Source organism: Sinocyclocheilus grahami, unplaced genomic scaffold, assembly GCF_001515645.1.
Source record: "Sinocyclocheilus grahami isolate Dianchi unplaced genomic scaffold, SAMN03320097.WGS_v1.1 scaffold1136.1, whole genome shotgun sequence".
Taxonomy (NCBI): Eukaryota; Metazoa; Chordata; class Actinopteri; order Cypriniformes; family Cyprinidae; genus Sinocyclocheilus; species Sinocyclocheilus grahami.
Genome location: NW_015506315.1, coordinates 248546 through 258594, shown reverse-complemented (window position 1 = coordinate 258594; position 10049 = coordinate 248546).

The following is a 10049-nucleotide window of genomic DNA, read 5'->3' as shown; positions in this document are numbered from 1 at the left end:
AATAATAGTTGAATTTATAAAAATGACCCCATTCAAAAGTTTAAATAAGCTTGATTTTTAATACTGTGTTGTTACCTGGATGATCCACAGCTGTTTTTTTGTGATAGTTGTTCGTGAGTGCCTTGTTTGTCCCACAAATTCTTTGGTTTTCCAGCATCTTTTGCATATTTGAACCCTTTCCAACTATGATTTTGAGATCCATCTTTTCACACTGAGGGTAACTGAGGGACTCATACACAACTATTACAAAAGATTCAAATGCTCACTGATGCTCCAGAAGGAAAAACTTAACCTTCGGTAACCAACGTCACTGATTGTGATTGGTAATTATGTATCATTGTAGTGATTGGTCATGTGTTTTGGATATACAGAATGTGCAAGCACTGTTAGTGTGTGGGACTGTTGTTGTTGATGTTTTTTCTTATGCTCACTAAAGCTGAAATTATTTATTTTAAATCCAATAAAAAGAGCAATATTGTGAAATATTATTATAAATATATATATATATATATATATATATATATATATATGATATATATTATAATTTAAAATAAATGTTTTCTATTTGAATATATTTTAAAATGTAATTTATTCCTATGATGGTAAAGTTGAAGTTTCTTAATAGAGCAAGTGAGGCAAAGCGCACGCACACCTGTAGAGGTGCAAGTTGAAGGAAAAAAATTAAACCTAATTGAAGGAGAACAACTGCACACTCACTTAAGCATAGACTATTTATTATCCAACGTTTCAGCTAGTAGCCTTTGTCAAGGGCAAGACCTTGACAAAGGCTACTAGTCGAAATGTTAGATAATAAATAGTCTATGCTTAAGTGAGTGTGCAGTTGTTCTCCTTCAATAAAGCTGAATTTTCAGCATTATTACTCCAGTCTTCAGTGTCACATGATCCTTAAGAAATCATTCTAATATGCTGATTCGCTGCTCAAGAAACATTTATTATCATTATGAGTGTTGAAAACAGTTGTGCTGCTTCATATGTTTGTTTTCAGGCCTCCTTGATAAACAGAAATGTTCAAAGAACAGCACTTATTTAAAAAAGCTAATGTTTTTACATTTTAAATGTCTTTACTGTCACTTATATGTGTCCTTGCAGAATAAAAGTATTAATTTCTTTCAAAAATGTACTTACCCAAAACTTTTCAATAGTTCAATATTTTAATTGTGGGTTTTTATTCACATTTAGTTTAACATTTTATTTTTTATATATATGTACAATTGATATTTTTAAAACAAAGAATAACCATCCCCAATGCTGCGGTCATCAAGCAGGCAGAAGATTCAGGTTTTTCCCATATAAAATACGTAAGAATATTAACTTGTGAATGAAAGTATAATTGCTTTTGCTTTCCATATCATTATTTCACACATTATTCTGCATAAACTGGTTCATGATTTGTCCTGAATATTTAGTGTGTGTGTGTGTGACTTTGAGCATTACATTTTGCACATGAGTCCTTAATTTTCTGCACTTTTCCTTGTCTGCCTGCCACTATTTAATGCTTTTTTTTCTTTCTTTTTTTGATGTTGCAGGTTTTTTGATATTAAAATGTTTATTTGGATTCTCCTCACGTCTCAGATATCTGCTTCTTTAAATGTCATGCTTATTGACGTTGGAACCTGCTTTGATATGCTACATTTGTGAATGTGCATGCAGTCCTACTATGGTTCAGCTGAATCTACTAATGCTGCTGGTGAAACAGGAAATCAAAGATTGAAATATGAGTTAAGACAAACTGAATGATATGGCTTTTGTTTTGCAGGCTACAAAACAAATAATATCCTAGTTCAAATAGAGATAAATGAATTGATCAAGATTTATATATTACTATTTATACCACAGTGTACAAAGAAAACAATACTGAATACACACACATTTAAACAGTAGCTTATATGTTACTATTCACACTGGGACGAAAATAGCATTTGCTTATTTATGCCCATATTTAGTATGCGAATGCAAATTTGCATTCAAGCATTTTGTATAATTGTATACTTATTTTGTATAATTTTGTAATGATTAGGATAATGAATCAAATATGTAGCTTCCATTTAATAATGCAAGTTAAGTTTGCGAACACACTGTTGATGGCTGACATCTTACTGTCCAGGTCACTTTGACTTTCTATTCACTGGCTCAGAAGAACCATGTAATTTATCATAAATTTAAAAAGTCATTCAAGAAAATGTTCTGTTCTGCTGAATATAGAAAGAAACACGATAGATCAAGTTCTGCTTCAGTAGTCATTGGCCATTATCACTTCAGTACAGCAGCGGAATCATAAAGCAGATTGTGACATTATTATGACTCACACAGAGCAGTGGAAAATGAATAACAGTGAATTGAACTGAATTTTGTGGACCTCTAATGGCTGTTACAAAGAGAACAAACTGAGAAACAGAGACAGGTGAACAGGTGAAGGCTTATCTTAATTAAATTGGTTCTCTCTGTCTTCTATGAACTTTATAATTGCCTCAAGGACAAAACATTACATAGCAGCCACCACACTTGCTTAACACCTGATTTAAAATAAATAAGATGCATAAGGTCATGAGGAATCAAGAGGAGGTCCAAGTGGGTCCACACTGAGTGGTCCAAGAGTAATGCAATGTTCTTATGTAATTACTGTAAAAAATGATATGATGAAAAAGTAACAACAACATATGTTATCAAGTTACTTTAACTCTTTTTAAACTGAAACAATTTACATTTTTTTAATAAGAGTACTATACGAGATTCAACTTAATGTCATTTAAATTCAAGGAGCCCAATTACGTTCAATGAACTTAACATTATGGGGTGGTTTCCCAGACAGAGTTTAAATTAAGTCTGCATGGAGTAGGCATAGTTAATCATGGCTTTAAAAATGGCTTTCTGAAACACAGATTAAGTACAGATTACTAACTCCTGGACTATGGAGTCCTGAACTAAAATACATTTGATTAATTTAAAACCAGCTGTGCTAATCTGAATTAGCATGCAGAGGTTGAACATGCAATGAACCAAGAAAAGCTTAAAATTGTATGGAACTGAGAAGCAACTCTAAGGAAAACAATGGCACCAGAAAAAAAGACTGCAATCAAACATTAAAAAAAAACTTTACTGAACAAGAGGACACTTTTTTAAAGCAAGCAAATTAAACTGCACACATCAGATGTGGAATAAAAAAAACTAATGCCTGGAAATCTGTTTGTAATGAATTCTTGCATAAATTCTTGCAATCAGGTGTTGCCAGTTTTTCAACGTTTCTATTATTATTGCATACTATGTTATACATAAAGGAGCTGTTATATATATATATAGAGAGAGAGAGAGAGAGAGAGAGAGAGAGAGAGTCATGGTGAGAATTATTGGCATACATAAGTACATATGATCAAATAAGATTCTGAAAATAAATCTGTATTGTTTATCCTTTTGATATTAAAAAAAGTAAATGAAAATGAATTACAAATAAATAAAATATATAAAAAAATATAACTTTTCAACAAAAATCACATTAGGAAAAACTATTCTCTAATACATATTTGCCACAATTATTTGTACCCCTAGAAATTATGATGAGTAAAATCTCTGAAGATCTATATATCTATTCATATTTACATTTGTTAGCACACCAGGGTGACTAGGAATATGAAATTATCCAGCCATGACTTCCTGTTTCACTGGAGTATAAATATGAGGAACACAAAGGCCAACATGAAGAGAACCGTTTGAGAGGCCAAAAAAACCCCACCTACATCACCACGTTGTTTGGGAGGGTTTGAAGAAAAATCATTCAAACTTTCATTCAAACACAAATTCCAGCATATTCAGTTGCCACCATAGAAGAGTATATGTAGATGCCTCATTAGCGACTGTTTCTATGGTCCCCTAATGGTCAGCTTGACGTCATTCACCATAATAATCAATGAATGAACAGCCGATGGTTGTAAAAACTGCCAGGGTTTAAATGACAAAAAAAAAACACACACAATCCAACACATTCTTACCTGTGAAAGGTTATCCCATTTCTTTGGGAATTTAAATCCCGGCGGTTTTTACAACCATAGGCTGTGCAGGATTGTGGCATCTTCAAATATTCATTGATTATTATGGTGAATGACGTCAAGTTGACCGTTACAATATGGAGGACATGTCTACGTGCTTGGAGCGGTCGATTGTGGGATCTATTATACATATCTATGGTTGCCACACACTACTGGAACTTCAAACAGGACTGGTTTTAGGTTCTACGGAACTAGCTCTTTTTGCAGGAAACACTCAAGGTGGGTTTGGTGCACACAGGGATAAAAAAAATTTAAAAAAAAGTACTCCAGTGAATGACGTCAAGTTGACCGTTACAATATGGAGGACATGTCTACGTGCTTGGAGCGGTCGATTGTGGGATCTATTATACATATCTATGGTTGCCACACACTACTGGAACTTCAAACAGGACTGGTTTTAGGTTCTACGGAACTTAAAAATTAGCTCTTTTTGCAGGAAACACTCAAGGTGGGTTTGGTGCACACAGGGATAAAAAAAATTAAAAAAAAGTACTCCATTGTGTACAATGAAATATACTGCTGCATCTTTAATGTTGTTGGCCTACTTTTCTGCCGGAGGTCCAGGAAATCTTATTAGATATGGCATCATGGATAATATCAACAGATAAAAAATTCAAAACCTGACTGACTCTGCTAGAAATCTTATAATGGGCCTTGTTTGGGTCTTCCATCAGGACTATGATCTAAAAAAAAAGACCATCAAAATCAACACAAAAATGAGCCACTGAGCACAAAATGAAGATTCTGCCATGGTCATCCCAGTCCTCTGATCTGAACCCTATAGAAAACTGAGGAGGAGAGTCTATCAACACGGACCTCGGAAACTGGAGGATCTGGAGAGATTCTGTATAGAAAAATGGTCTCTGTTCTCTTGTCAGGTGTTCTCCAAACACAAAAAGTATTGAATAAAAGAATGCCATTATTTGTAGCCAGTGTGTATTAGAGAAAAAACATATTTCATAATGAGATTTCCCTTCCCCTACTATTTTACTTCAATGAAATTTAGGGTTGTGTGTGTGTGTGTGTGTGTGTGTGTGTTTTAATAAAAATATTTTTACAGGCTTCTTTGATCCAATTTACCAAGGGTGCCAATATTTTTGATATAATCTTAAAAATAAAGGTGCTTAAAAGGTTCTTCAAGCGATGCCATAGAAGAACCATTTTTGGTTCCACAAAGAACCATTCAGTAAAAGGTTCTTTAAAGAACCATCTCTTTCTTAACTTTTTATAATCTGAAGAACCTTCTTTCGCCACAAAAAACCTTTTGTGAAACAGAAAGGTTCTTCAGATGTTAAAGGTTCTTTATGGAACCATTTAGACAAAAATTTTCTTCTATGGCATCGTGAAGCACCTTTATTTTTAAGAGTGTATAAAGACTCTTTAATTTAATGCCCGTGTGAACACTAAGCGAACCAGGACTAAATGTAACATTTTCTTTTTTGGTCCGGACCAAAAGAATGAAGCGAACCGAACACATGAACACATGAACCAAACTTGCCAAGTCTTCCGGGTTTTGATGTCACGGCTGCAGCACTGTATTACAATTTATTTGTTAAATATGTCTGTACATGTTCTAGCACACTGTAGTACTAAAAACAGAATAATACTGGAGATTTTGTAGATACACTTGAGAGTGGTAATTAAGGTGAATAAATGTACCAAACATTTAATTGCTCTATTTGCTGAAGAAAAACATTAAAAGTAATGTATACTTTAAAAATACATTACTTCAAAATATAAATTTATCTTAAATTTAAATGTATATATTTTTATTTATAGAAAAGTTCTACAAATTTCATTTTTATACAAATCCATTCCTTTTTACACAAATTATGATTATACAAAGTATGTGTGTATGTATATACACTTTATCTCTGATTGTATTTTGGGATCTTTGCCATATATTTTTGCACTGTTGTATCTTATTTTCTTATTATTGTTTTTCCCTGCTGATGAGACCCAATCAGTTCAGACACGCTGCACATTTTTTCCCAGTTGGGAACCTCAGGCATTTGAAAAGAGGCAGCCAATTCTATTTCGGTCACTTTTAATATCTTGTGGGTAATAAGTTTGAAACTTAATTGAAGTTGTTATTAAGTATAACAATATATGCATTTTTTTGAGAAAACAAGCAATGTACCATTTATCTCAAAAGGGAATACAGACATAGTCAAATCATATTAAAATTGAGCTGAGGAAAATCACTGTCATTGGCAATTCAAATCCACAGGTGCTCCACGCTGTGGGCGAAGACTTTTAACATCTCGTTCTCTCAGGAATAAAATTGGATTGCAGCTCAGTGACTGATGGTGGGTGTTTAATTTCTTAAAAAATATGGAACTGACACATTCAATACCTGATAGTTAAACTGTGACTCAAAGTTATATATGTAAACTCAGCAATGAAAAGCTTGAGGAATGTGTTCCTTTAAAAAAAATGTTGGATGCTTTTCAAGGATGAAGAAGAAGATGGAGAAAGGAGAGACAGAAAATGAAGGATGAGAGTGTGGGAGAGAGAGAGAGAGAGAGAGAGAGAGGGCTGTTTTGCTCAGTGGCTGTAGAGTGATAAGGGCTAGAGCTGCCTGGATCATATGGGAGAAGTGCTGCCGCTGCTGATACATACAGGAGAAACCGACACTGGGACACTGGGTGAGTCAAGCAGACATCACTTCATTTCATATGACACAGCACTTTTCAAGCTTTTTGAATACAAATATCTAAAGCCGAATACAATTTTTTCCCATGTATGATGTGATTTAATGACTTTCCTACAACTATGACTAATTATCATCAACACAAATCACACTGATTTCACGAGTTAAATTATTTAATTAAACCTAAAGTAGATTTTTTTTCATCTTATAATTGAGAATAGAACAATCTGATGGTATTGAACACAATGACCATCCAGATATCTTATTATACTGTAAATCAAAGCAAAAGGATTTTATTCATTATAATTTACAAATAAAAAATACAAGAAAACTTTTAGGTAAAATAGTGTTGAAAGTAGCCAAAACAAATCTGGATGAAATTGAGAAAGCAATCCCAAAACATGTTGAGGTCAACTGAAAATGCAATGGCTTTAAAACGATAAAATGCAATGGCAACATACCATTTCCAAAAACTACACCATAGACATTTCTAATGAGCTAAATGCTCTTGAAATTCCTCTCAGTCGGACGGGCTCTCAGTGACCTGATATGGTCATACTGGCTTCCTGCTGTGGCTCTTTAGCACAGTCCTCACACTTTCTCAAAAAGAAAATTGCTGCTCTTTGTTGGTCATCTGATATCAATCATCCCTCACTGAAATCACTGCGATTGACTCAATGTTGCCCAAGAAAAGCAGAATGAAGATTTAAAAAGAGAAAATGATTAAAAAATTAAATGTATGATTGCACAGAGGAAGAACAAGGTGCAGAGACAGTAACAAAAATTTGCCAAGTTAGAACGAGCGAACCGATTACTCTATTACAGCCTCACAGCAGTTTCATTTCAGTGCATTGTGAAGCAGCATGTCATTATAGTGTTAAAAAAGAAAGAGTGAGAGACAGACAGATCCTGCCCTCTCAACTCTCCCAAGTCCATTTTCTGAGTGCGAAAAACCCTTAGAGTACACCTCCATGGGATATTATCTCATATTTGTCCATCTGAAAGAAGAAAACATCATTTCGGAGTTTCTGATGGAGCACCTATGACTGTCAGTAGCTGTTGGGCAAAATGTGGCCGGCATTTTGAGTGGTATAAAGAGTAAAGGGAATACACAGTCATTTTGTCACAATAAAGTTGTAGGTACAGTAGCAAAATTTCAGCAAAATACTGTGGGCAATAAAGGTCCAATTAAAATTTTTTTTAATAGTGTAAGCACAGCGCGCACAGATGTCTCTTACAAACCAAACGGCAAATACATGAAAACTGTGAACCAGCTGGGAAATCTGCATGTAGAAATCCCAATGAGTGGATTCCTATTGAAACGACTGAAACTTCGGATAACAAGGAACCAAACTGACCGTAACTTATTTCCAATGTTTTTAAGATCAGTGAAATCAATGGGTGCTTTTTGTTCATGTCTGTTAGCTGCTAAGTGCAATCCTAAAAGTAAACAAACTTAACCTTTGGCAGATAAACATTTACAGTTTACAATATTTCTTTGCCAGGAAATATATTTTTTGTCCAAAAATGCTCTAGAATGAGAACGCCCGCTCGTTCTAAATTATACATACTCCTAGTGCATAATTAGAAATAGTAACTAGAAAGTCAAGGTTTATGATGTTTATTGGGTTTGATGCTGAGGAATTATGTCAAAACAGAATAGAGGAAATCTGTGCTCAACAAGACTTTGGGGCTTTTTGTGCCTGTAACATTGTGTATGCAAAGAAAAATGCACAAATTGTTTGCAGTTTACACTTAGGCTCCATTTCAACTTTCAATGCAAAATACTTCTAATGTAGATCTTAGATCTTATTAATCTTAGTAAATTTCAGCATTCACTAATATATTATTAAAATCCAAAATTGGATCTGTTAATATTATTTAATGGACCTGAGCTAACATTAACTAACAATGAACAGATGTATTTTTATTCACTAATGTTAACAAAGATTAATGTATTGCTCTTTGTTGGTTGATTTTAGTTAATGCATTAACCAATGGGACCTTAGTAAAGTGTTACCCTTAAATTATTTCAAAATGTTAACGTTTAAAAACAATGTCCGGTATCGTCATCTAATGCTTTATGTTTTTAAAAGTCTCTGAAAGCTGTATATAAATGAAAAAGTAGTCAGGCTGATTTGGTCATTTTAAACTATATTATATCACGGAAGTCAGTTTTATGGGTCAGAACAGCTATAGCAATTGCCCCTTGAGATAAAATCATTTCATTCAGTGAGCCAGCATACATTTTGCTATGTAGAGGTGCCTTTCCTCAAATATGATTCCAGTCCTGAATTTTAATGTAGACCTCAGCGGTGAATATAGAGTCTGAATTGCTCTTTTTGAATTATTCTACTGTTTTTAAATGCTTATGCTTGTACTATTTCCATTTGTAAACTGCTTTTGGTAAAAGCCTCTGTTATAAAGCTGGTTATAAATCAAAAAGTAGTCAGGCTGATTTGGTCATTTTAAACTATATTATATCACGGAAGACTATTTTATGAGTCAGAACAGCTAGCAATTGTCCCTTGAGATAAAAGTAATTTCACTTTGTATTTTGTTAATGTTAGTTCAACACTAGCAATAAGGTGAGAACCACTGTGAACACACAACAGAAACTTGTGCCTCGCAGAACAAATCTAATGTTAGCAAACAAACCGATTCAGGGGAGAGAACATGACAACAGCGTGAATTAAGACAGCAGAGGGTGAGAAACGTGTTGGAGGGAAAGGATAATGAAAGGATTTTTGGCATAGCAGAAGGGGACCGGGCTACTTTCCTCCTGGCAAATGGCCTTGAATCAATAAAAATAAACAACACTTCATTGTACTTTTTATGTTTAATTAAATGTAGCATTGTTCATCTGTTACAGTACAGCCAAAATATTTTTAATGTATAAAGTTATCATTAACTAAAACCATAAAACATTTTCATTACTTGAAATAAAATAAACATTAACACAAATAAAATATAAAAACTAGACTTATTTTATTGAAAAAAAAATAAAAAAGTAAATGAACTAAAACTAAAAACTAAAATGTAATAAAAACTAAAATGATGAATATAAAAACAGTAAATATAAAAATAAAATCTAAATTAACATATTAATAAAAAATATAATCCAGTATATACTAAAATAACACTGGTGTAGGTAAATCCATCTTTCAATGAGGTGAATATAACTGATTTCCAAATTAAAAAATCTAATTTTTTTTCAAACAACTTTTTAACATTTTTAATGTCACATTTGTATTGAAATTATTCCGTTCTTATGCCAAGCTTATTCTGTTGTGTCTTCCTGTTAGTAAAAATTGGACACATATTGGGACACATTC